This window comes from Lissotriton vulgaris, chromosome 1_1 (genome assembly GCF_964263255.1).
Source record: "Lissotriton vulgaris chromosome 1_1, aLisVul1.2, whole genome shotgun sequence".
NCBI lineage: Eukaryota > Metazoa > Chordata > Amphibia > Caudata > Salamandridae > Lissotriton > Lissotriton vulgaris.
This window is the reverse complement of record NC_141685.1, coordinates 1,499,375,064-1,499,401,003: the sequence shown is the minus strand read 5'-3', so window position 1 is coordinate 1,499,401,003 and position 25,940 is coordinate 1,499,375,064.

The window sequence follows — 25,940 nt, the reverse complement described above, 5'->3', positions numbered from 1 at the left end:
AATATGGTAGTTTTAAATAAGTTACAGGAACATGTCAATTGGTTGGTACTAAAATAAATCGACGAGCTGGCGGAGCCTGAATTCCGTGTTGTATGCTGGAGGGGGAGGTGTGCTGGGAGAGAGAGTGGGGAGGGGGTGGAGTGGGAGGAGCGTCGTGAGGGGAGAGAGAGTGAGGAGAGGGCGGAGCAGGAAGAGCTGCTCTAGGCAGGCTGGGGAACAGATGCTGCTGGGGAAGTGATGAGGGGAGGTGCCCTGAAGAAATGCGACACGGCAGGCAGGGGAGGGCGGGCGGAGCGGGGAGCAGAGTGCCTGTTGAAGAAACTGAATTTCCTTCAAGGAGACCCTTTCATGCGTGTCGCGCTCACTGTCAAATAATCGTCAGCCCCAAGCTAAGTAAAATAATTCAAACTTCAAGTAAAGCATATGTTTGGCGACTTGTCAATTGGTTGGTACTAAAATAAATCGACGAGCTGGTGGAGCCTGAATTCCGTGTTGTATGCTGGAGGGGGAGGTGTGCTGGGAGAGAGAGTGGGGAGGGGGCTGCGACACGGCAGGCAGGGGAGGGGGCGGAGCGGGGGTGTGGGAGGAGTGCGGCTGAGGGAAAAGACGTGCAAGGCAGGCGGCTGGGGGCATGTGCACGCGCTTTTAAGCTCAATGCGCATGCGCATTGAGCTTAAATTTCACGGGCACTGCAAGAAATCGCCACGATTCCTTGCAAGTTGGTTAAAGAGTGTTTAAGCCCCCATAGTCTCGCAAGCTCGATGCACATGCGCATCGACAGGCGAGACCTAAAAAGCCGCGTTACATGACGAGCTCAGCTCGTCATCAGCATAGGAGCGCCATAGCTGAAGACGAGCTGAGCTCATCATCAGCAGCGAAGAGGATAACATGTAGATGACCATTCCTTCGGGTTCTCAAAGTTCCCTACTGTGCTACTGCCTTCTTTCAAGCCATCTTGCTGTGGCGTCTGGTGGCTTTAGCAATATGTTGCTCCTTACAAAGTCCCAAATAAATAAACATTACACCCGTTGTACATTTGGATTTCACTCTGCAATGACCTGCTTAGGATGTGTGAGTGTGCATAGAAAAGCATTATTGATAAGAGCCAGGAGATGGGCTTACTGGTCATTGATGAGAAAGCAACTGCCCATGGGACCTGCAGATGCACACATTTCATCTAGAGCGGCATCCCAGGGAATGGGGTTTCTGTGGCGGTGGCATGTGTGTGGGCAGCTCAGCTGCGATTATTTCTGCTTCTGTGGGAGATTGAATCACACTCCACAGGGACAGCAGTCATAGCAAATGAGGCCTTTTCTTATATTGAGTAAATCATTTTACTGGCATATCAGCATTTTTATATTGATCGCACACAGCAGATGAGAAAAGTTATAAATTGCCATTTTTCTTGGCTCAGTCAGAATTCCAATAGATGTCCAACGTGGGACTTGAGGTAATAAGATAAGCTTCCAAGTTTCTTGGCTTTCAAGAATCAATCTTGAGTTAAATAAGCTGGAGTTTAACATTAGACACTGTCATCTCTAATTATCCCATGATACATATGAAGGGCAGAGAGAACATTTACAAATAAAAGCGTTTAATGAGCTAACTGAAAAGTAATCCATTTCTGACAGTTACCTGTACTCCCTCGCAAATCACTTGGGGTGAATTTACATAGATTGCCCCCATGCTGCACACTTTGCACCATTCATTCTAGATTGTTTAGAGAGAGCTAGTGTTGAGACTGCCCTAGTTTTGCACTACAGCAGCGGGCTGATACCAAAACATTTGCACTGACTGGACAGTGGAAAATTATATTTTACACCAGATGGTTCAAGTGTACCTTTTACCAGTCGGGTAGCGCAAATGTAGGCCTCGATAAAATGTGTAGGGCAGATTTAAAAGCCCCTTGTGAAACTTTTGCGCTGCTGTTGCATCACTTTTGTGACGCAGAGGCATCGTAACAAATGCGGGCAATTTACAACGTGACGCATCTAGGGAGATGTGTCACGTTGTAAAGCCCTGCATTACATTATACTTGCGCCAGGTATAACGTAAGCAGGGTGGGCGTTCCCACGCAGGAAAGCCTCGTAAAAGTGACGCAGTGAAATCTACTAGATCTACTGCGCCACTTCTAGGATGCCAATGCTCAAAACCATACGCCTGCTTGAAGCAGGTGTAAGGAGTGACGCAGTGTAGTGACAATAGGCCTCAACATGCATAGCTGGAGTTGGTCGTGGTTGCGACACGACTACAGAAATAACTTTTGCGCCAACAGATGCATCAGAATTTCGGACACATCTGTCAATCCTTGCGCCATGTTGTAAATACAGCGCCTCGATGGTGGCACTAGGGTTTCGCAAGCTGGCGCAGGAAAACTGGCGCATCTCTACAGATACGCCAGTTTCAATGAAATATGCCCCTAAATGTGCTCATGTAGTTTAGCAAAGTACTCACAATTCCCGAAATTATCAGAATCATGTCAGCTTCAAATAAATTTGCTTACGTGCAGAAATCTGGCAGCCTACAACTTCTTTTGAAAGACACTTCTTCTATAAAAGTGGATTTTTGCAAGGGCTTTTTGCATCACATAAAGTTTTGATAAAACAGTTTCATGACATTTGTGGAGAAAAAAACCTTCGAAACACAAATGCTTCTGCAAATGGAACCAAATTACCTCACAGAGTCCATCTGTACAGCTTCTGGTCTATGACGCCTCGATAGATATTGTTTTCCCCTGCTCAATTTTCCACATCTTTTCATTTTTTTCAACTCTTCTGTCGAAAAATAATTTTACTAAACTTGCTCCGTTTTCCTTTATCTTTGTAATGTTATTTTATTTTTAGTGTTTATAAGCATATCAACGCATCTCCTTCTAAATGCCGGTACTTGTTCAACGGTTTGTTTCACCCTCCTCTTTTGTTTCTTTCACTCCGACGTTGTACCCCATCCAATTCCAATTTCTTTTCCTTGAATTTGCCAAACCTGAAGAACCTCCAGTTTTCTTATGTAAAATTATGTTCATCTTCAAGGTCATCAAAACAAGCTTTCTGTCATTGGTGTCACCTTGCGCAGTCCTCTCTCTCCAAAGTACCCGGGGCCTCATTTATGAAAAGTGACGCATCGCTGCGTGAAAACAGCGATGCGTCACTTTTCACTGCGCACTCCTTGCGACACCAATGATGCGTCATATTTAATGTATGACGCATCATGTCGCAAGGACTTACAGATACGTCAGTATTTCTGACGTATCTGTAAGCGCAAAAGTGACGCATTGCTGGAGAGTGTCACAAAAGTGACGCAACTCCAGCAATGCGTCCTTTCACATGGGGAAAGCCCCATGTGAAAGGGCTTGCGTCAGTCTCACACCTGCTGTGAGGCAGGCGCAAGATTTTGACGCAACAGCATCCTAAAAGTGACGCAGTGAAATCTCATAGATTTCACTGCGTCACTATTACGAGGCTTTTTGCGGGGGAACGCCCCCTCTGCATGCATTATACCTGACACAGGTATAATGTGGTGCAGGGGTTTAAAAAGTGACGCATCTACCTAGATGCGTCCCTTTTTAAATATGGCGCAACAAGGCGCACATTTTACGCCGCTGGTGCGTCACAAAAAGTGACGCACCGTGGGCGCAAAACTGACGCAAGGCCTCATAAATAAGGGCCCAGATCCTTCAACTTAACGTTTGTGCATGATGGTATATATTTGAATACGTAAAATATAACTTTTATGATTTTGTAACGATTATTTTTGCATACCGCAAACACAAATGAACATATGTCCTACTGAGCGGAAAAGTACTTACATTTCTCCTGTTTTACCTTGCCTGGTTTAACTTTTACTCTACCTGTGGGATTCTGTGCTCGGGTGTATGTTTTGCAACCATCACAAATGTTGCTGTTTAGCCAAGACTTGAAAGGTTGCGCTGAAAATCGCTAATGGCACAGTTTACAAACGTTCTTCCTCTGCAGTGGAAAGCCCTTGCACGGCTCTGAAGTGCCTGGAAATGCTTCTCTGCCTACCTCGCGAACAGCTTCTGCTTTGAAGACACTGAATATGGCTCTTTAATCTCTGGGGAGGTGAGTCATTCTATTGTAGTTTCCAGAATGTGAAAAGAAGAAAGATTCATGCAAAGCCTCCCATCTGAAAGTAGAAAATGGAGAGCATTACCTTTGGAAGACAAGCATTAGCAAAGCAAATATGTTAGAGGTTGTTGGTTGACTGGGGTGTGAATCCTGCTCAAGCAACAGTCACAATTCATTGGAGGGTGAAACACAATACGTCACTAAATTAACCTGTGATTAATCTGGGCATCTTGGCACAAAAAGCAGTCAGGCTTAATTTAGAGGCAATGTGAAAAATATTTATGCAGCTCACAAACAGTAATAAAGTTGTTGTTGTATTAACTTTATTTCGGCTAATATAGCCATAAAAGCAGGATGTACAAAAAAAAAAGAAAACGTTTACAGGCAAATATTACAGTGCCCTTTGCCAACAATTAGTCACATGAACACATTACAATTAATATGGTGGGACAGAGTAACACTGAATTCATAACAATTGATATTACAGTACTGCATTAAAATCTATATGATTCAATAAAAAAGGTTATTTTCATAGTTAAAAAAGCAAGGCTAAAAACCGAAATTTTAAAACCTTTAAAACCACACATTTTTACAAAGGTGAACTCAGTGCATTCTATATTGACTAATACTCAGCAGAGAAAATTACAGACTCCAATATTGTATTACAGCTTGCATCCAAGCCGTTTCCTGATGAGATACACATTAAATAAAAATCTGCTTATGCAAAAAACTACCAGTTGTGAGGTATTAGACTTAATGATACGTTCTGCCTCTTTATACGACTTGACACCCATATTTTTGCAAAGGGATCTAATCCAACGGTGCCTAGGTAACGTATAAGCCGAACAAAAAAACAATAGATGGACATCATCTTCCTTTGCCTTTAGTGAGCAGAGGGTACAGAGACCATCATCATTTTTACCTCCCCATCTACATGTGTAAGCATTAATCTGTAGTACCCCATATCTATATTGCAAGTATAGAGTTTTTGCTATTGGATGACCTATCTCATCCATAAATGGTTCGAATGCAGTGTTATCCTTTATAGTCAGAAATTTCTGAGTCAGTATACCAATAGATGAACAATGGGATAACTCATCATTGACATAGGACCAGTAGGTAGACTTTAGAAGCTTGTTACACACCAGTGTCATGTTCTGGGGTTCTTCCCAAAAGTGGGAGAGCCCTAACCTGGTACACCAAAGGGCGATATGTTTTAACCACGCAATTTTCTTGTACTCATCAATCTGGATAATTTCTACCAATCCACTTTTATAGTTGCACAACTCCAGGGTTGTCCATAACCTTACCCAATACAGCAATGGCCTAAGGACTGCTTGGTAATCTGTCCGCTTAATGTCCAAATCCAAAAATACTGGGACTAGGGGGGTTCTGGTTGGTAACCTGAGTAACCTACGCAAAAAGTGATTTTCTTCCCGTTCAAAGTGACATTTGCAGCAATGCCCCCAAACCTCAGCACCATAGAGTGCGGCTGATTGGGCCTTTGCCTTAAATACTTCTAGTGCCGGCGTAATTGCTTTGGAGTTACTAACTCCATGCACTTTTAGGATGGGCATCAAATTCTGTTTAAAAGACAACCTACTTTTTACTAGATGTCCCTTCCATGAAAGGCTACTATACAACATGATGCCTAAATAGTTGAAACTCACCACATATTCTAATTTTTGGTTATTTAAGGCCAAATTCTTTCTAAAGGACTTTTGCGGGTTTATGGACATATATTTTGTTTTAGATGAGTTTATTTCCAACCCCTTCTTTACACAGTAACCATGAAATGAATTCACCAGATTTTGAAGACCATTCGGAGTTTGTGAGATGAGGAATGTATCGTCGGCAAAAAGTAATGCCATAATTGCCTCATCTCCTAGCTTCGGAGAGTCATGGTCACAATCCTTTAAATAAGTAGGTATATCATTAACATATAGGGAAAAGAGCGTGGGTGCCAGCACGCAGCCTTGACGCACTCCACGGCTCACAGGTATGGGCTTTGAAAGTTCTCCTCCCTTTCCCCATCTAACTTTAGCATAATTCCCTGTGTGTAATCGAATAAGTTCTTTAAGTAGCTCGCCAGGGACCCGCATGTCTCTTAATGTGATCCACAGAAGATTCTGTGGAACGAGGTCGAAGGCGGCCCTCAAGTTTATGAATGCCACGTACAAACTGCCCTTTCGTATATTAATATACTTCCAGCAGATGCACGTGAACCTGAACACTTGATCCACCGTACTCATTTTTGGTCTAAACCCTGCTTGGTATTTAGACAATATCTGTGATCCCTCTATCCATTCATTAAGTCTATTTAAAATATGTCTGGCATAAACCTTCTGTAAAAGATCAATTAAACTAATTGGGCGATAATTGCCCGGATCATAACGATCCCCTTTTTTAAAAATTGTTACAATTTCCGCCCCTTTTTAACTGTCAGGGATTGGTGTTCCAGCCACTATAGAATTACACAAAAAATTAATGTAAGGCCCCCATACTTCAAAATCATGTTTAAATAAATCTCCAGGGATCTTATCCGGTCCTGGAGCTTTACCCGTTTTAATGGCCCGTAGTGCCTGCATAGGCTCCTCTATACTAAATCGTAATGGCGCTATACTCAGTTCTAAATTACTCTCTTTATTTTGTATAGGCAACTCCTCATCATCGTGTGAATAGAGTTTAGAAAAATGGTCACACCATGTTTTTTCATCTAAATAAAGGTCCTTAGGTGATCTGCCCTTTCTGTTGCCCTTTGATATTAAACTCCAAAAGGTACCTTGATCTCTCAGTTTAGCTGCTGATAATAAATCGTCCCATAGTGCATCATCCCATGTTTTTTTCGCCTGGGTCAGGATTTTATTATATGCATGTCTACTTTCTTTTATAGACTGGGAGTTTTTAGTTTTACCAGCCTGGATCAAATGGTACTTTGCTAGGCGACATTCTTTGTTGTACCAAGGGTTAACCAACTCCAAATGACTCTCATTTAAAATCTTATCCCTTTTACAAATTTTACTCAGAAAGGGGATTAAAGCGTCAACCAATTTATAATGTAGATCTAAAACCCCCTGGCTGCCCAATGGGGGCTCCTTACAAGATGCAATAGTGTCAGAAAAGGTGTTATAAATATTTAACATTGTCTCATCTTTAGCCAGGATATAGGGCCATCTCAGTGCACGTCTATTGTTAGATATCTGGGGTTCCCCAGAGGAACTATTTAGTGCAACCTCTTCGTCTCGTTTAGATATAAAAGGTTGAGGGTTTAGCCATAATTGGAGTGGAAAGTGGTCACTCTCTGTCTTAGCATCTATTTTGAGATCAATGAGTAAATGCCATAAGCTCAAAGAGACCAGTATGAAATCTATGTGTGACTTACAGTTGCCTTTACAAATTGTCGGGGCTGCTGGTCTATCCGACTGTAAGTGGCCATTGCATGCCCTTAAGTCATGGCCTGTGATCAGATGTAAAATTTGGGGTACTGCTACAGTACATTTAACAGACCTAGTAGAATCCAAATTTGGTACGTCATTTGCCACATCCTGTTCTTCAAATAAGTTATCAAGGCCCAACACTGGTTCATATTTACAATTAAAATCCCCTCCTACCACCACTTGGGGGTTCGGACCTAGAGTGTCTAAAAGGGAGTCTAGAAGATCTATTACCTTAGATTCTTTATTTGCTGGGTGTGGCCTAATATATATGTTTATAAAGTATACAATTTCCCTTTCCCTTGTCACCACCTTTAATCCCAGTAAATCAGAAGAAGGGATTTTCATTGGGCTAACTTCTATTTCTAAATTGACTCTAACCCAGATCACCAGGCCCCCCGAAGCTCTCCCTCTTACAGAGGGCGTTGCGTCACAATGAAAAGTTTTATACCCAAGCCTGTGTGGAGTTTCCAAAGACCAAGTCTCCTGGAGGAGGATAATATCATAATCCTCGATGTAGGTCACCAATCTAGGTCCCGAAGATTCCTAGCCAGCCCTGCTATGTTCCATGATATTAATCTTACAGATAGTTTATCCTTGGGTCTGGTTGAGGGTAGATCCAGCAATGTATCTTGTATGGATTTATCAACCAGAGGGACGGCTTGGATACTTGTTTCTTCCAGTGAGGTATTTCTAGTAGTCGATCCATCAAACGCAGTACTAATTATATGACATATACTGGTCTCTCCTAGGGTGCCAATGTTGTCACCATCACAATTAAGGATCTTGTCCCTCTCCACTGCCTTTGGGATAGGGCTTAATATAAGCCTATCATCATGGTTCAATATGGGTGCCACTAACTGTTGTTGCTCAAACTCAGAATTAATCATGTTTAATTTACCTGCTTGGGTACTAAAGGTTGGTCCCAAACCAGGGCTACCCTTCGACATAAGTCAATCATTCTGATCCAACTCACTCAGTGCCTGATATCTGTTGTGCGTTGTGATCCCAAAGACTGGACTTCTGTCAAAGTTAGGAGGTCTAGGTAAGATATTACGCTGAGGGACCTTGGCTAAGTGACTATAGAAATATCCCAAGGGATGCACACCGACACTATTCTCACCCTGCTTCAGGGATGCCGCTCTAAGAAGCACAGTCGCCACATGCTGAGGGTGCCTGAAGTTAATGATGATACACTCACCCCTACAAGTTTTCCTGGCATTTCCAATCCAGGGTACCCGTCTAGTTGTCAATATCTGGTCAGAGTAATGTATCGGGAATCCGCAATTTTTATTCAGCCAGGAAACAGTTTTATGTTTAAGTGAATCGTGTGATTCCTGGCGGAAATTGGACTCTATAGGGTCTAAAGGTGGGACATTTGAAAGCATGACTAAGTATGGTTCACAAGCTGGTGGGAGGTTAGTTTGGAGTGGACGTATTTTTCTCACTGGAGTCAATGGGCCCCCTGTGCTTGCTGGGGTTACTTTGGTCTGTATAGACTGGCCGTCCAGTTGGCTCGTCTCCTTGACTGTAGCCGTATTTGCCCCCCCCCCACCAATGGCTGCTGTACAACATTATCTGGTAAAACATTCCTTTCCCTCAGTTTTGGGCTCTCATCATTGGATAACTGATTTAGAAGATCTCCCAATCACGATACTTCAGCAGTCAGGGCATCAATTTTTGCCACTAGAGGCTTGACAGTCGTTTCTAATTTAGCCTCAAACAACTTAGCAATATGGTCCAAGAGATCAGAGTTTGTGTTAATGCCTATGTCAGTAGTCATAGTCCCCTTATGGCTGACAATACTCCTCTTAGCTGTGTCAGGCATTTTCTTATGGTGTGTTCCTACCCGCTTAGTCGCTGTTTTCCTACATTTCCTTACTGCTCTCTTAGCTGGTGAGTGCTGTGTTGAAACATCCATGGAATCATCAGGCAGATCATCAACTAATATGTCCTGGTCTACCACGAATGTCTCCGGGGTTTCCACTGTAAGAGCATTGGTGGTAACATCAGTAATAGGAGGGGGGGACAGATTCGGACCACTACTGTCATCAGGTGGAGTAGTTATTATCTCTGGCAAATTGTCACGTCCCAGTGATTTCCTTCTATCATTGTTAATTTTGCTCACCATTTTGACTAAATAGTTGTCCATGGTTACTTTGCTCTTAGCCATCAATAATAGCTAATTACTGACCCCTTAGATACCAATGTCTTTCAGACCACAGCTAGTAGTGGGCAGGCACACAGGAGCAGAGTTTTATAACATTGATGTACTTCCTATTATAATTACAGAACCTAAGCTGTATTTACAAAATATTCTAAAAGTTTGTAAATCTTGCTTCTTAAGGGGGTGGCCCTGCCCTGCCTCGGTCTGCCCGGACTGCACAGACTGCCCCGCCCTTGTCCCGGGCTTCTCCCAGGCAGCTCCCGCGCGCGACTCGCGGGGCGAGAGGCGTTCCTCTCCCTTTATGCGCCTCTGGGCGCTCTGGTCTTGTCACTGTTCGCGCCACAGCCACCGGGGCACCTGGGAATTGAAGTCCCAGCCCTCACGGCGATGGTGGTACTGGCGCTGGACTGCGGGACCCGTTGCTGATAGACGTTCCCCTCACGGCATGGATACCAGCGCTGAGGTGCGGGCCCGATGTAGCAAACAGCCGTTTCCCTCATGGCAGGTAAGGCAAGGCTCCTAATAAAGTGAAAACACAACACACAAGAAATCCCAAACTAACTCAGGAAATTAGAGTAAATGTTAAAAAATAATTTGACACAAACAAATGGCAAAATGCCAACCAGTAGAGCTGGAGCTCTGAATGTTTTAAGTGTTTAGTAAAAACTAGAGTCTAAAAGAAAAAAGCGCAACAACGAACGTCTAGTCGCACAAGACCGGTTCAAAGTAGTAAAATATGGCCGACCACGATAGAGCACAGTTCGGATACAAGAAATGAATTGGACTGAGTAGGCGCTTACCTTCAGAATGTCCAAAGAGGGAGTGTTGTCACCGGATAGCCTTGGGTCGATGTTGTGGCGAAGATCTCTACATTTGGACCAAGTTTACAAGATGGAAGTCGAAAATCTGCAACAAGACGAGAAAGAAGGTTGTAGCCAAAGAAAATTCAATGAGGTCGGATACATCTTTGGTGAAAAACCACTGAAATGGATTTGCTGCTGCAGAGAAAAATGTGGTGGAACCGGTGATGCACATCGAATGGATGGGTGAGCAGGTTGGTCCCACTCTCCATCCAGTTCTGAGAGCAGTTTTAGCCACATGTCCTACTACAGGAGCAGGATTTTGGCTATATGAGCATTTTTAGTACCACTTTCAAGGGTCCAGGAATAGTGGGTCACCACTTAGAGTGTGAGGACTCACTCAGGCTGGGACCAGTTGCAGATTAAAGATGTAAGAAGCCTTTTGTGTCCCTGTGGCTCTGAACAGGAGACCAGCAAACTAGCTCTCGTGAGTCACGCTTAAGGACAGTTGAAGTTCCCGTCCTTGTCCACAGGCAGAAGGTAGCAGAGCAGTAGGATAAGCAGGGCAGCAATCATATAGGTCAGCAAGTAGTCCTATAGAGTGGCAGTCCTTCCAGCAGCACACATTGCCCTCTTCTTGAGAGGGTATCCACAGGTCCAGAAGTGTATTGAAGAGTTGGTGCTCGAGGTCCCTTTTTATAACCCAGTGCTCTGGTCCTGAAAGGTAAGAGAAGATTCAGACAGTGGCTTTGAAGTACATGGACTTTCCTACCTCCCCTGCCCTGACTCCAAGCTGGTTGCAGTAACAATGTGGGGTTGTTAGGGTCTTTGTGTGAAGGCGGAGCACAGCACACTCAGTTGTAATTGGGGCTGTGCTTAGCTCTGCTCCCCCATCCTGCGAGCAGATGGCTCATCTAGGCACACCTAATCCCTCTCTTGTGTGACTGTCTGGGAGGAATTCACAAAGTCTGTCACTTACACCCAGTCATGTGACCCAGGCAAGGCTGCAGGCACAGAAGGGCTAAGGGCAGAAAAATACCAAATGTATCAAAATTTAATTTTTAAAATGGTGTTCAAAAAAATTGACTATACCAATACATAACGTAATCTTTTGCTCCCCATTAGAGATTACAGCTTATTAAATGTAATAAGTAATTCCTAATGTTATCCTATGGGATGACCAGGCTTTATAGTAGTGAAAAACACAACCAGGACATGTAAAACTTAAAAGAACATGTTCCACCTTGTACTTACTAACTAAGGGCGAAATGCGCGAATTCGCGATCCGCAAAATTCGCGAACTTGTGCGAATTTGTGGATTTTTTTTGCCTGTTCGCTGGGTTTTTTGCGTATTCGCGGGCCGCTTGCAGTGCACCGACCGCGAAGTTACTCATGTGGTCATACATGGGCGCGGCCATCTTGTGCGTGTTGCGTATTTCCGTTTCCGGGAGCTATTTGCAAACTTGCGTTGTGTGCGGGGCGCGATTATGTGTTCGCGTGCATTTATGCGTGCTCACGGGAAAATATCGCGCGAACTTACCCATGCGGTCCTCAATGGGCGTGGCCATCTTGTTTTTCATTTATTGCTATGGTCCTGGGCATGCTTTTTGTATCCAGCTTTAATCTTTGCCATCCTTTCTTTGTTAGAAGTTTTTTTTAATCATTTTTACTCATTTTCTATCCCTCCCTTTTTCTACATCTATATTTTGTGTTTTTTTCTACTTTTGGTTACTTTAAAACTACTTTTTTTAACTCTTTTTTCTTTTCTTTACTTTTTCCCTATTTTTTCCATTTTTTATGTTACTTCACTGTCCAGAACCATGGCAAAGGGAGACGAGAGGGGAGGATGTGACGGCCAGGGAGATTTTCAGCCCGGTGGAGGTGGCTGCACGGATCTTTTATGTGCAGCACCACCTACCCAAGACCGTGGCAGCAGGGGGCAGGCTCGCGTCAGGGTATGGCCTCCGGGCGCATCGCCAGCTGTGGGCTAAGGTGTGCCGGGCCATCCGGAGGGAGTTGAGTGTCCGGCGCACCTACCAGCAAGCGACGCATTGGTGATCGGACATCCTCAACCGGGAGCAATACCTGCTCCACCTGCTAGGAGTGGAGATCCCTGGCCTTGGTGAGTAGCTATTTAATAACTACTTTGTTTTTTTCTGCTCTGTGTTATATTGCTAATCTTTTTTTTCCGGAAAAGTCTGAATGCTGCTGATTCGATTACATTGCAGGTAAATTAATGTTTAAATAGCTTCTGTCATTGCAGTTGCTCGCCTGGTAATTTGCGTTGCTACTATGCTTACTTGTTTGCAACTTTTTGATCATTTGAGAGCATAACTGCGTAATGCTAAAGACAGTGGAGACTCAAGTCTAGTCCTTCTTTGTACTCCTGCTGCCACTAAGAAGAGATAGTGGTGGATTGGTACGTTGAGTATATTATTTATTACTTGTTATAGGACATTTGTTAGTGGTCTGCAATCATGATGACGGACTGTGTCTGTCACGTGACGTCTCGTGCTGCTGAGTGATGGCAGTCGTAGTAGAACCTTTTTGTTGTTGGTGTAGTTAATGAATTACATAACTTTCCTATTAGACGGTCTGCGAATCCTGCAATACTGTACTATCCTCCTAGTTGACCAGATCAGATAGGTCAATACATATAGTGCAATTGTTGTTAATTTGTTTCCCCCGTGATAATTTTAGATTGTGTTCAAAGAAATCAAATATTTTAAAAAATCAATCTTCCATGTTGTGTTTCTTTATTTCATGATCATCAGCACCTCCCAGGGTCAATGCGACTAGCACCATTGAGACTCCGGTGGAAGAAGGTGGACAGTCACAGGATCGGTCCCTTGCAGGCTCTTCTGCTGGCCCCAGTAAGTTGTTCTATTGTTATAATAATACTTATACTTCCCTAACTTTTACAACACCTATTCATTACAAACTGTTTCCTAATTGTATTTTTTACAAAATAGTCTTTGATCTTCTTCTAATCTACTTTCTACATTCTTATCCTGCCTCTACCATCACTCTCTGTGCTGCTACTATTTACGATTATGAGTCGGTCTGTGTCGGCAAATGTTGTTAAACAAAACTCTGATCCAACAATAGCACTAGGCACTGAGTGCAGTCATCTGGGTTGCCCTTGCTGTTTATTCCAGTCTTGTTAATGTAAGTGCTTTGACAATTTCCAACAACAAAATGTCAATGTTTACACCAAGAAAAAGGTAGCAGTTGCCTTTTTTATTTGCTAGGAGCACATACCAAACCGCTAGTGTTTCAGAGACTATTCTGCACATAAAGAAGTATGGACAAGAGAAATAGGACATTATTGATGATAGGTGCAGTTCGACTTTCCACATACCTCAGCCCGAACAGAAGTTGAACCCCCAATCCCCTGACCGACTATCTAGTGTGTCTCACCAATGATTGTACGACCCAGAGAAACAGAAGAAGACTACCGCCGAGTCTCGGCCTATCTGAGTCACTGAAACATGACTGCCATGTGCAGTAGTTCAAACCCTTCCGCTCACTCACTCTTGAACAAAAACCACACAGTGTTTGTTAGTTTTAAAGTTTTATTTTCAAATAAGAAATGAAAAACGTATTTCTTTATTTTTAATAGCGTAGTATTCGGAGCGAGCACTGCTGATAGATGACGTTAAAGTTTAAACAACATTCCCATGAATCAAATTACTTTAAAGTAAAAGTTAACAGACACATGAAATTATTAGAATAACTGTGCGGGAGCCCCACCTTCTTTAAAGTACTTAAAGTACTGCTGGGGATAACTTACTAGTAGTTGGTGAATCGTCCTGTTGGCAGAAGGGCAATGTAATCTTCTTTCTGTAATTAGAAAAATGGTGCACGTTAAGCAAGCATTCATCAGTTGTCCTAAGAAGTGTAGCATTTAATGGAATAAGCATATAAAAAGTTAACACCCTCCCCAAAACCGTTACTTTTTTTCAATCCCAGTAATAACAAATGTGTTATGTAACATTTTCTTCCATTACGAGACGAAATGGGTGTTCTGTATGGCATCTAAAAATATGACATGTTTTTTCTAGATGTCACAATATCTGATGCGGCACAGATGAACACCAGTGCTGGGGCCAGCAGTGCGGAGGGGTCCACTCTAGGTGCGGATGCGGCGGCGCCACCAGGAGGAGCTGGGGGGAAGGCTCAGCGGCGGCGGATGGTGGTAAGTTATTATACTCCTTACTTATTGAAATTTTTGAGTAGGCTCGCAAAGGAGTGTATGATGTACTGTACAGTACAGTACACTAGTACAAGTACACTGTACTGTTAAGAACAGTTACTAATTTAGAACTACTTTTTTGGCTATCACGTAGAAGACAGTCAACCTTGACTTGTAATTGCATTATCGGCGGTACTTCTCGGGTAAGCAATTGCCCCCTCTATTTGACTTCAACTCAGCTGGCAAACTTTTATCGTGAAGCCAAGTCATATCAGATGTACTTTAGGGATGTGAAGAATGAAAAGTGAAAGAAGGGTGAAACGAAGGATGAGCGAATCTTAACATTTATGACTGTAAAGAATGGTGTTTTTGAATGCAAGTCAAGAGAAGAAGACAGTGGTTTCCAAAATATAATGAAAAGGGTGTTAGTTGGTTGTTGAGAAAAAGAAAACTTGGTACATTTGAGACATTAAGAAGAATGATAGACGTACTTTGGAAGCCTGGATGTTATCTTCTTTTTCCTCATGGATAGCAGAGGTGTATGATGTAGTAGAGCAGACGCTGAGTGGATGAAGATTGTTACTTTGAACAGCATGTCCGTGCCAGAGTAGCAAAGCTGAGGAAATCCAAATACTAGAATTGTGATCGTTCACAAACACTCCCTGCCTTGACTAACAGTACAGTACTTTACTTTGCAAGCACAGCATCTATTGTGTATGTATTGTATAGTTGACAACATTATATCAAGTCCCTTCCTCCGGCAATTATGGGTACCACACTCACTCCCTATGTTAATAATTTTATTTCAGCTGTGTCATGGGTCGACTATCGCTGTAGTTCACTCAATCTATCAAAACAAAGCACCTAAAGTCATCCATCATATAACCAAAGATCATGTGATCGGCAGGATATATGATCAGAATTGAATAATCTTCATTCTTCTTTTGTAGTAGTCAAGGCCCGGGGGGGGCAGTGCAAAAGATATCATTACATTGAGCAGTAGCCCTTGATGTAACCGAGTATGGCCCGTTGCAGTGCCACCCCTATATAAAAGTAAGAGCTTCCTATCCCCACCTGCATGCACTGCTTAAAGTACTACGAGTCTGGGTCATCATGGTTTGTGTCTGTTTTTCTTGGGTGCAAGCTGAGTGAGCTGCCATGCCGGCTACCACAAGTTCACGTACCAGTAATTTCTTTTGCAAAACAAGAGAAAAAAAACAGAAGACTTTTTTTCGTACTCTCTGACTATGTATGTAGTAGTGTGAGTCCATCCATAGTCCTGCTAGTGGAATTCCTGAAACTTCCAGTAATGTCACAGGCCTACAAAGACGGCAGAAAGATACATGCCAAAATGTTATACTGTGTTTGCTACTTGCTGGTGTTACTGAGAGTCAACTTTTCGTTGAATTATTTTGACTTTATGTTAAAGACTATTGGCTAAAGTATTTTTCTTTCTTTCTTCATATAGATGCTACTCCGAAAAAGCTCACGAGAAAGGAGATGGCTGTCCGGACCAGGGCCCGTAAGCTGGAGCCTATTTGTGCTGAGTATCGGCAGCTGTTGGCTCAGGAGCAGGAGGAGGAGAAAGCAACCACTGCATCCTCCTTTAGTGCCCCTGGGTCCACCAGCCAGAAGCCTCCAGCCAAACGGAGCCGTGGCCCAATAGCCTCCCGCCGCCGCCGCACAGCAGCAACACAATCAGCTGCCCCCCCAGAGCCTGGATGGTACTTCAGCGCCGTCTCCGTAAAAGAGTGGACTACCTGGAGCGGTTGGTCAAAAAACATCAGCAACAGCTCCGGGACCTCCGCAAAGAGCTGCAGGAGGTGCGGGACCAGCTGTCCACAGGAGGACACCACCGGAGGAAGTGACTGTCCCTTGACGGTTTTTTAAAGACTGTTGGGGGGTGGGAATTGGGTGTTTGGGAAAGGGGACTTTTGGACTTTTGGACATTGGTTGGGGTTAGGCAGTAGGGTGAGTTGGGTTAATTTATTTAATTTTTTGACTACATCAATATATTTATTAATAATAATTTTTCATACCAAAACATAGTATACGCGTTCATATTATTTTGTGTGGGGGTGGGAGGTAGTTACTGGACGTTTGGTTTCTTCCAACTTACCAGCATGAATGAAACATCTAGTCCTGAAATGTGCCAGTAACCGAGTTAGTGAATTTAGTAGCCCTACTAGTACTTTACTAGTAGTACTGCCAGTCTCTGCTCTCCTCCCAGTCCTAGCCCTATATTTTACCTCTCCAAAATGCTTATCTTACCTGTGATTCATGTTTGAGAATAGGGGTAGCAACAGGGCTGCCTGCATGGCAAATGGTGATTAAGGTTGGTTGTTGACTTGAATCCTCGACGGATGAAATATCATTGTTGTGCTGGTATTAGTAGTGGTACACACTGGCAGTAGCAGCATATGAAAAAAAAGGAAATGAAACATTGAGTGGCCTCAGCGTAGCATTAGAAACAGTACGATAGATAATACGCTACAGACAGTGCCATAAATTGTAGCCTAAGCAATGCTAAAGTATTATAAATATAAGTACTAGTTTTGTGGACTATGGCTACTATAAGAAATATTATGAAGGCAAAGGATACTTAAACATAAGAATTAACCATTTGATTCATCATGTGTACGAGCATGATGTTTGATGCTCAATCCACGATGTCGCACATGAAATTCCATTTTCCAACATTTTTCTGTTGCTTAGACCTTATCCTCCCCTGCAAGTGAGTGGAATTTTTTGTTGTCATTTAGTCATACCTCAATGAAAAACCACACAGCCCGGGAGAAGAGGTTTAGGGTTTTTGACGATTGGATGGGAATGGGGGTTTTTGGGAAACATTTTGTGGAGAAAAGAAAAAAAACACTGCATGGATAAACAACAAATGAAGAGAAACAAATGTTTGGATTCAAAGATATCCATATATCTTTTAAGGGACATAAAGGTAGTGCACTACTTCATGCATAACGTTGTTTGCTAAACGGATGGTTAGGTTGCTGAAAAGTTGTACTTACTACATCTTATTAGTAAGTATGAGGAAACAATTTGACATTGACACTAGTACAGGGCTGCATTAATTACACAATTTCACTTGCCTTTCTGCCCTCATAGAGAATAAACACTTATTATTAGTACATTAAGTTAGTTATAAAAATAGCAAAGAAACATATGAAATAGATGGAGAGATGGAGAGAAGACTTTGAAGCAGAGAACAAAGAAACGCACCTAGTCACATTTGTAGAAGTTCAAGTTTACAACAATAACATTTAAAAGATAAGAAGTTAAGAGAGAATACTGTAACTTTATGTTGTGGTTGTCCTGTTGAATTGGTGAAGTGGCATGCATCCAGGCATTCCTCTTATTCGCGATATACTTCTCCATTCCATCTTACGCTCCGTCGATCAATATTGGTGACCAGACACACTGTCCACTGCCTGAGTAATTACGGATGGCTAATGGTAAGTCTGAGTTCATCGTTTGTTCCATGGCACATGGTAAAAGCCGTCCTGTAATTTTTCATGGAAAAAAACAGGAAGTGAACCAGTTAAAAAAATCTAAGGTACGCTGTGTAGCGCAAAAATAACACTTTCAGTTTTCAGAGCTGACATTATTATTATATACAATCATCACTTCAAAAGTGTGTAACTTGGTTCTCCTTTACAAGGATAGTAATAGTAACTATGGTTGAACTCTGCGGATCCACCATGGATTTTCTTTTAAAAAATTGCAAACAAAATTAGACATTCCCAAGGGTGCACCCAGACCCTTGAACCCAGTCGGCAAAATGTAGAACATTCCCAAGTAGCCCCCTAAAAACATGCGATACTGCTACCAGGTTGAACCCTAACTTCAAATCGTGCCAAAAAGCACTGTGCAACTAGGCCCAAAATGCCCTTTTCCACCATGGATTTTCATCAAAACACTTGCATTCAATATTGGACATTCCCAGGAGTGCTCCCAGACCCCTGAACCCAGTTGCAAACATGTAGAACCCCCCCAATTAGCCCCCTAAAATCATGCGATAGTGCAACAGCTCTAAGTTCAAAACGTGCCAAAACGCACTCTGCAAGTAGGCCCAAACCCTCCTTTTCCACTGTGAATTTTCTTCAAAACACTTGCAATCAAAGTTAGACATTCCCATGAGTGCCCCTAAACCCCGTAACCCAGTCCCAAAACTGTAGAACCCCCCAAGTAGCCCCCCAAAAACATGCAATACTGCGACGGGGATGATGGCTAGTTGAAAATCAAGCAGAAAGTGCACTTTGAAATTAGGCCCAAAAGACCCCTTTTCCACCATTGATTTTCTTCAAAACACTTGCAATGATTTTTAGACATTTCCAGGATTGCTCCTAGACCCCTAAACCCAGTCGCAAAAATCTAGAACCCCCCCCCCAAGTAGCCCTCTGCAGAAATGCAATTTTGGAAAAGAAAAAAATGTCAACTCTGATTTTCTTTCAAACCACTTGCAATCCCAATTACACATTCCCAGGAGTGCTCCCAGACCACTGAACCCAGTTGCAAAAATGTAGAACCCCCCCAAGTAGCCCCCAGAAAAAAATGCGAAAGTGCTAACCCTAACTCCAAATCTTGCCAAAATGCACTCTGCAAGTGGGCCCAAACCCCCCTTTTCCACCGTGGATTTTCATCAAAACACTTGCAATCAAAAATAGACATTCCCCGGAGTGCCCCTAAACCCCGTAACCCAGTCGCAAAACTTTAGAACCCCCCAAGTAGCCACCCAAAAACATGCAATACTGCGACGGGGATGAGGGCTAGTTAAAAATCAAGCAGAAAGCGCACTTCGAAATTAGGCCCAAAAGACCCCTTTTCCACCATGGATTTTCTTCAAATCACTTGCAATGATTATTAGACATTCCCAGGAGTGCTCCCAGACCCCTAAATCCAGTCGCAAAAATCTAGAACCCCGCCCCCCCAAGTAGCCCTCCGCAGAAATGCAATTTTGGAAAGAAAAAAAAATGTCACCTCGGATTTTCTTCAAACCACTTGCAATCACAATAGCACATTCCCAGGAGTGCTCCAAGACCACTGAACCCAGTTGCAAAAATGTAGAACCCCCCCCCAAGTTGCCCCCAGAAAAAATGCGAAAGTGCTAACCCTAACTCCAAATCATGCCAAAACGCACTCTGCAACTAGGCCCAAACCCCCCTTTTCCACCATGGATGTTCTTCAAAACACTTGCATTAAAAATTAGACATTACCAGGAGTGCTCCCAGACCCCTGAAACCCATTCGCAGAAATCTAGAACACCCCCAAGTAGCCCCCTAAAACCATGCGATACTGCTACCAGGTTGAACCCTAACTTCAAATTGTGCCAAAACCCACTCTGCAACTATGCCCAAACCCCCGTTTTACACCATGGATTTTCTTCAAAGCACTTGCAATCAAAATTAGACTATCCAGCAGTGCTCCCAGACCCCCAAACCCACCCCCAAAAACCTAGAACCCCCCAAACAGCCACCCAAAAACATGCAAGTGAGCAAAAAAAGGAAAAACTTTTTCACAATGGATTTTCTCCAAACCACCTGCATCCGATATTAGACCTTCCCAGCAATGCCCCCAGACCCCTAAACCCACCCGGAAAATGCCCAAAAACAGGCGAAAAGCAAAAATGGAAAATGTGACAGAAAATTTGAGGCCTACTTGACAAATCACTCCAAACGCACTCTGCAGGTAGGCCCTAACTCCCCTTTTCCACCATGGATCTTCTTCAAACCATTTGCAATCAAAATTATACTATCCCAGCAGTGCTCCCAGACCCCCAAACCCACCCCCAAAAACCTAGAACTCCCCAAACAGCCCCCCAAAATCACGCAAGTGAGCAAAAAAGGAAACACTTTTTCACTATGGATAAGATGAAGACAGTGCTGCTGATTAGGTGATTAGAGTTTTGTTGTGGTAAAAGTTGCAAAACAAAGAAAGACACACAGGAATTTAAGTGAATAAGGACGAAAAAAAAGGAAGTCATTTTCAGGCTTCGGTGACAAGGAAGTAGAGCTCCTCCTCAAACTCCATGAATTGAGACGTGGAGTAGGTCAGCTAACAGAGAAGAACTTCCGTCACCTAAGTCAGTGTCCTCTTCTTCCTGCGTGCATTCATGTATTTTGTAATCTGGTGGTATGAAGTGCTGATTCATCTTGATCAGGGTTAACCTCTCCACATTTTTGGGTGAGAGGCGGGTCCTTTTTGAAGTTACAATGGCACCAGCAGCACTGAAAACATGTTCAGAAGACACACTTGCGAGTCGGCAAGACAAATAATTTAGAGCCAGGTGGGTGACCAGTGGCCATAGATGCCTTTTCCTACACCAATACAGCAATGGGTTCTGATTAACAAAGACCTTCGTTGGGTCATCCAGATAGGCCTGCACCATCGACTCAAGGTTCTCCAGGGTTGCTCCACTTTGCATACCATCTGTGGCCTTTGCAGCACTGGAGCGAGCAAACCCTTGATGAGTTAGCCAATCCGCTTCCGGGCCTGGTGCAGGTGAGGATGATGATACGGTTGCTAGTGTCGTTAACGGCTGTGAGGGAAAGTGACTCCCTTCGGCCACAGATTCAGAAGTGGAACTTGACGCCGAATGGCCTGCTGATTCAGTTGTACTTCTTCCAGCTCCTTCAATTTTCTGCCAATTTTTTTCAAACCGAGTGGCTGACACAGCTAGCCAATGTTTGTACTTTAAAACATCTGCTTCATCAAAAGGAATGAATGCTTTTCTGGCCACTGCCTTTTTGTACTTTGGATCCAGAATAGTGGCACAAATGTAATGTTGTTCTGTATGTATGTTTTGAAGCCTTTCATTGGCAACTAGGCGGCTTAATAACCTCTCTGCCATCTGATATGCGTCTTGCTTTTCAGCATCATCTCAGAACGCTGAAGACACCGCCTTCAGTTGGTGCTCTAGCATGCGCAACAATGGGATAGCTTTGCCCAAAGAACAGTCCTCCCTGCTGACTTCACGCATGAAGACCTCAAAAGGACGAAGCATGTCTGTCAGGCTTGCAACTAGCTTCCATTCCTCCAACTCCAGCCTCATGTCTTTCATAGTAGAACCCAGTTTATAGACATACTCATTTATTACCCCCCACTGCTCAGACAGACGCTCAAGCATGTAAATGTAAATGTAAATGTATTTGAGCTTGTATAGCGCACAGCTACCCGCAGTGGGTTTCCCGGCGCTTGCTTATGGAACCCGTCCTGGTATTCCCCTGTGAGATAACCCCGGCAGGGTATCCACAAGGTGAAAGCCAGGCATCCCGCCGCGAGGGGCCGTTGTGGAGATTAAGCAAGCTATTGCCCGGAGTCGCAGAGTGTGAACCCGTGAGTCGAGAAGGCACCGGAGCGAGAATTATCGAGTCCGTGGAATTTTTTAGCCCAAGACCCGCCGAGGCGGGGAATTGAACCCTGGTCCAGGGCTGATCTCAGATTCCGAGTCTGCCGCCTCTAACCCCTGAGCCACACTTCTCCACACTTCTCCATGCATGTAAAAGATTGAGTTCCAACATGTTGCCATCTCCTGAATGAGTCCTTTGACTGGCAGTCTATGTTCATGTTGAATGCTCCTCAGCTCTTTCCGGCCTTAAAAGAATGGCTGAAATGTGTGCAGATTCTTCGGCAGGTGGTCAGTAACTTGTTGACTGTGGTTTCGTTTTTCAAGAAATCTTGCACAACAATGTTAATACTGTGCGCCAAACACGGCACTCTGAAATAGTCACCTAGCTGCATGGCTTTAAATATATTACTGCCATTATCCTTGGAAACATAACCAATCATGCGATTTCTTGGAGGCAGCCATTCATTGACCTTCCTATCAAACTCCTCCAAAAGGTTAGGTGCAGTATGAGTTTTCTCCATGGCAAACATCGCTATTGTTCCATGAGTAGCTTACCTACTTTTGACTTGTCTTTAACCCCTGCAAAAGAAACCCAGTGTGCAGTGATGCACATATAATCAAGGGCTTGGCAACTGGTCCACATGTCTGTTGTCAGGTGGATAGTGTGAACAGCACTCTTCTGCAAAGCTGCCCCAATCACCTCCAGCACATCTTGATGTAGGGCTGGAACGGCATCTCTGGCAAAATAGGACCAGCTAGGAACCTTCCTTTTAGGGCAGACTGTTGCCACAAATTCTAAACAACCCACCCCTTCCACGAAAGAAAAAGGGAGAAGGTCCAGCGCTAACATTTTAGCCAGCTTTGCGTTATACAGATGTGCCGTTGGGTGGTTGCGTTTAAATGACACCTCCGACCAAATCATTCTGCTAATGGTGGGCTGGACCATTTTACGTGATGATGATGATGATTTCTTCAAATAAGTTAGGCCCAGTGATGTACTTTTTTGCATTTGTGTCTCTCCCAGACTCTTAGTGTGCCTCATACATATTGCAGGGGTAGAGGGTGTGGGCGATACCACTGCAGTGCTGCTGCCAGGGGTACTGGGTGTACCAGAAAAAATGTCTGCCGCTTCTTCACTTCCCCCTGCACGATCAGCCCCTCGTCATCATCAGACACAATATCAATGGATACATTTGGATTTGTTTTTGTTTTGGCTTCCTGGATCTTACTTAGGTGCGCCTCCCACTCAATAGTGTGGTGTTTTTTGAGATGACCTCTCTGGCCTCCAGTACCATAGTTGGTACCAAGCTTCCCCGACTAACTAATGTTTAACAAATCGAACAAACGACCATGTTTTCCGCCCTTTGGCTAAAAGTAAAGAAGTCCCAAACTGGGAACTGGAGATGTCTGCTGGTGGATGAGGTGCTACTTTGAGTTTCAATGCCAGATGAAGTGGAGCATGGGCGTGGCTGAATTATTTTCTGTTGTTCACTTACAGCACCACTACTTGAGGTAATGGAGGTCGAGCTGGATGAAGGTCCCTGCCGGCCCTTCTGATTAAAAAATATGGAAGCTGTAGGTCTTGTTGGTGTTGTAGTTAACTACGTTGGTTGTGGTACCAGTGCCACGCCGCCCACATCCTGCTCAGCAGCCATTCGGGATAGGGTGAAAATGTTTGTCTGCTGCATGCCCGCTGGTGCTGGAGTGACGACTGTGATGACTGGGTCATCGTCAGACTCTTCATCAGCAGCAGAAGACACCACTTCTTGTTCATCGTCATCACCCATAAGTGAAAGCCTTGCGGGAACCTTCCTTTTAGGCTTAGCTACCTTTGTCGGCTCATGGCGTGCCTCACTCTCAGAGTGCATTGGTGGGTTCCAATCAAGATCAAGGTCATCAGAATGAAGGGAGCTTGAAGAGAACTCGTAGTAGTAGTAGTAGTTGTAGCCCTCCTTGACCTTTTTCTTGCTGGGGATCTGGAAGACAATGGATCATCATCAGGAGGAGTGGCTTCCTCGGATGATACCTCCGTTTGAATATCAATTTCCTGATGTGCCCCTACTTCTGGAGGAACAAGCGTTGTAGGCAGTTGTGCCGTTTCATGAACTTCTAGTTGCATCTCTCCATGCACCTCTCCATGCGCCTCTACTTGTGCCTCTCCTTGCGCCTCTCCTTGCGCCTTTCCTTGTGCATCTCCTTGCGCCTCTCCTTGCGCCTCTCCTTGTGCCTCTTCTTGCGCCTCTCCTTGCCCATTTACTTGCGCTTGTACTAGTTGCACCTGTGGGTATTGTTGCGGCTGTGGTTGTTGAACACTCGTCAGCTGAGTTACACCTGGCGTTGATTGGATGGTACTTTCTTGTGATGAGCCAACATCACTGGTCGATGGTAATTGAGAAAGTAAAGTGGCTGTCTCAGCAGCACTCATGGTCTTGGACCTCACTTGGCGTGGTGGCACTGAGCCCAATGAAGTGGAGGTGCTGCTTCCTGCTTGGTCCCCGGAGGACACCGCTGCTGCTGCAGGCGTAGTTTTTTTTTACCAAAAAAAAGTGTCGGTGGGCCCACCAGTCTCCTTGGTAGGTGGTGCCACTTGATTCTTCTGCTACTTCTTACTGGCAGTGGCACTGGCAACTTTTTTCGATGAAGAGCTACGGCCACCTTTCTTTGGGCCCATCTTCTTCAGATGTTAGAACAGCAGGCCGCAGTTGCACGAGTTGCAGAGTTGTCTTGTATGTGGCCACACGTGACAACACGTGAGGTAGTGCTGCCCACACCGCTGCAGGATTTCTTCCTGGCACTAGTGGTTCTCTTGTGCACCTAAAAGCAATGGAAGCAAGAGGAACATCAGTTTACCACCCAAAAAAGGCAAAAAACACACAGAAATCACCACAATCCAATGCTATCCATGCCCTCAATGATGTTTACATTCAAGACGCCCCACAGAAAGACTTGGTCCATGCACCACTCAGTACTCCTGGGCCTAATGGAAGAAAGCAAGGCAAACTGGGTGCAGGCCTGAGCACACTAGCTGGCTTCAAAATGGTCCCTTGACCCCCAGCCACATGGCCAGGCCCTGCCTGGACCAGGTCTCAAAATGTTCCCCACCCACACGGCCAGGCCCCGAAACCAGCCAAAAAAGTCGAAAAACACACAGAAATCACCACAATCCAATGCCATCCATGCCCTCAATGATGTTTAAATTTAAGACGCCCCACAGAAAGACTTGGTCCATGCACCACTCAGTACCCCTGGGCCTAATGAAAGAAAGCAAGGCAAACTGGGTGCAGGCCTGAGCACACTGCCTGGCTTCAAAATGGCCCCTTGACCCCCAGGCCCTGCCTGGACTATGCCTCTAAATGGCCCACACCCACATGGCCAGGCCCCAACACCTCCCCAAAAAGTTGAAAAACGCACAAAAACCACCCCAATCCAATGCCATCCATGCCTTCAATGATGTTTAAATTCAAGACGCCACAGAGAAAGACTTGGTCCATGCACCTTAGTACCCCTGGGCCTAATGGAAGAAAGCAAGGCAAACTGGGTGCAGGCCTGAGCACACTGCCTGGCTTCAAAATGGCCCCTTGACCCCCAGCCACATGGCCAGGCCCTGCCTGGACCAGGCCTCAAAATGGCCCCCACCCACATGGCCAGGCCCCAACACCACCCCAAAAAGTCGAAAAACACCCAAAAATCAGCACAATTCAATGCCATCCATGCCCTCAATGATGTTTAAATTCAAGACGCCCCACAGAAAGACTTGGTCCATGCACCACTCAGTACCCCTGGGCCTAATGAAAGAAAGCAAGGCAAACTGGGTGCAGGCCTGAGCACACTGCCTGGCTTCAAAATAGCCCCTTGACCCCCAACCGCATGGCCAGTCCCTGCCTGTACCAGGCCTCAAA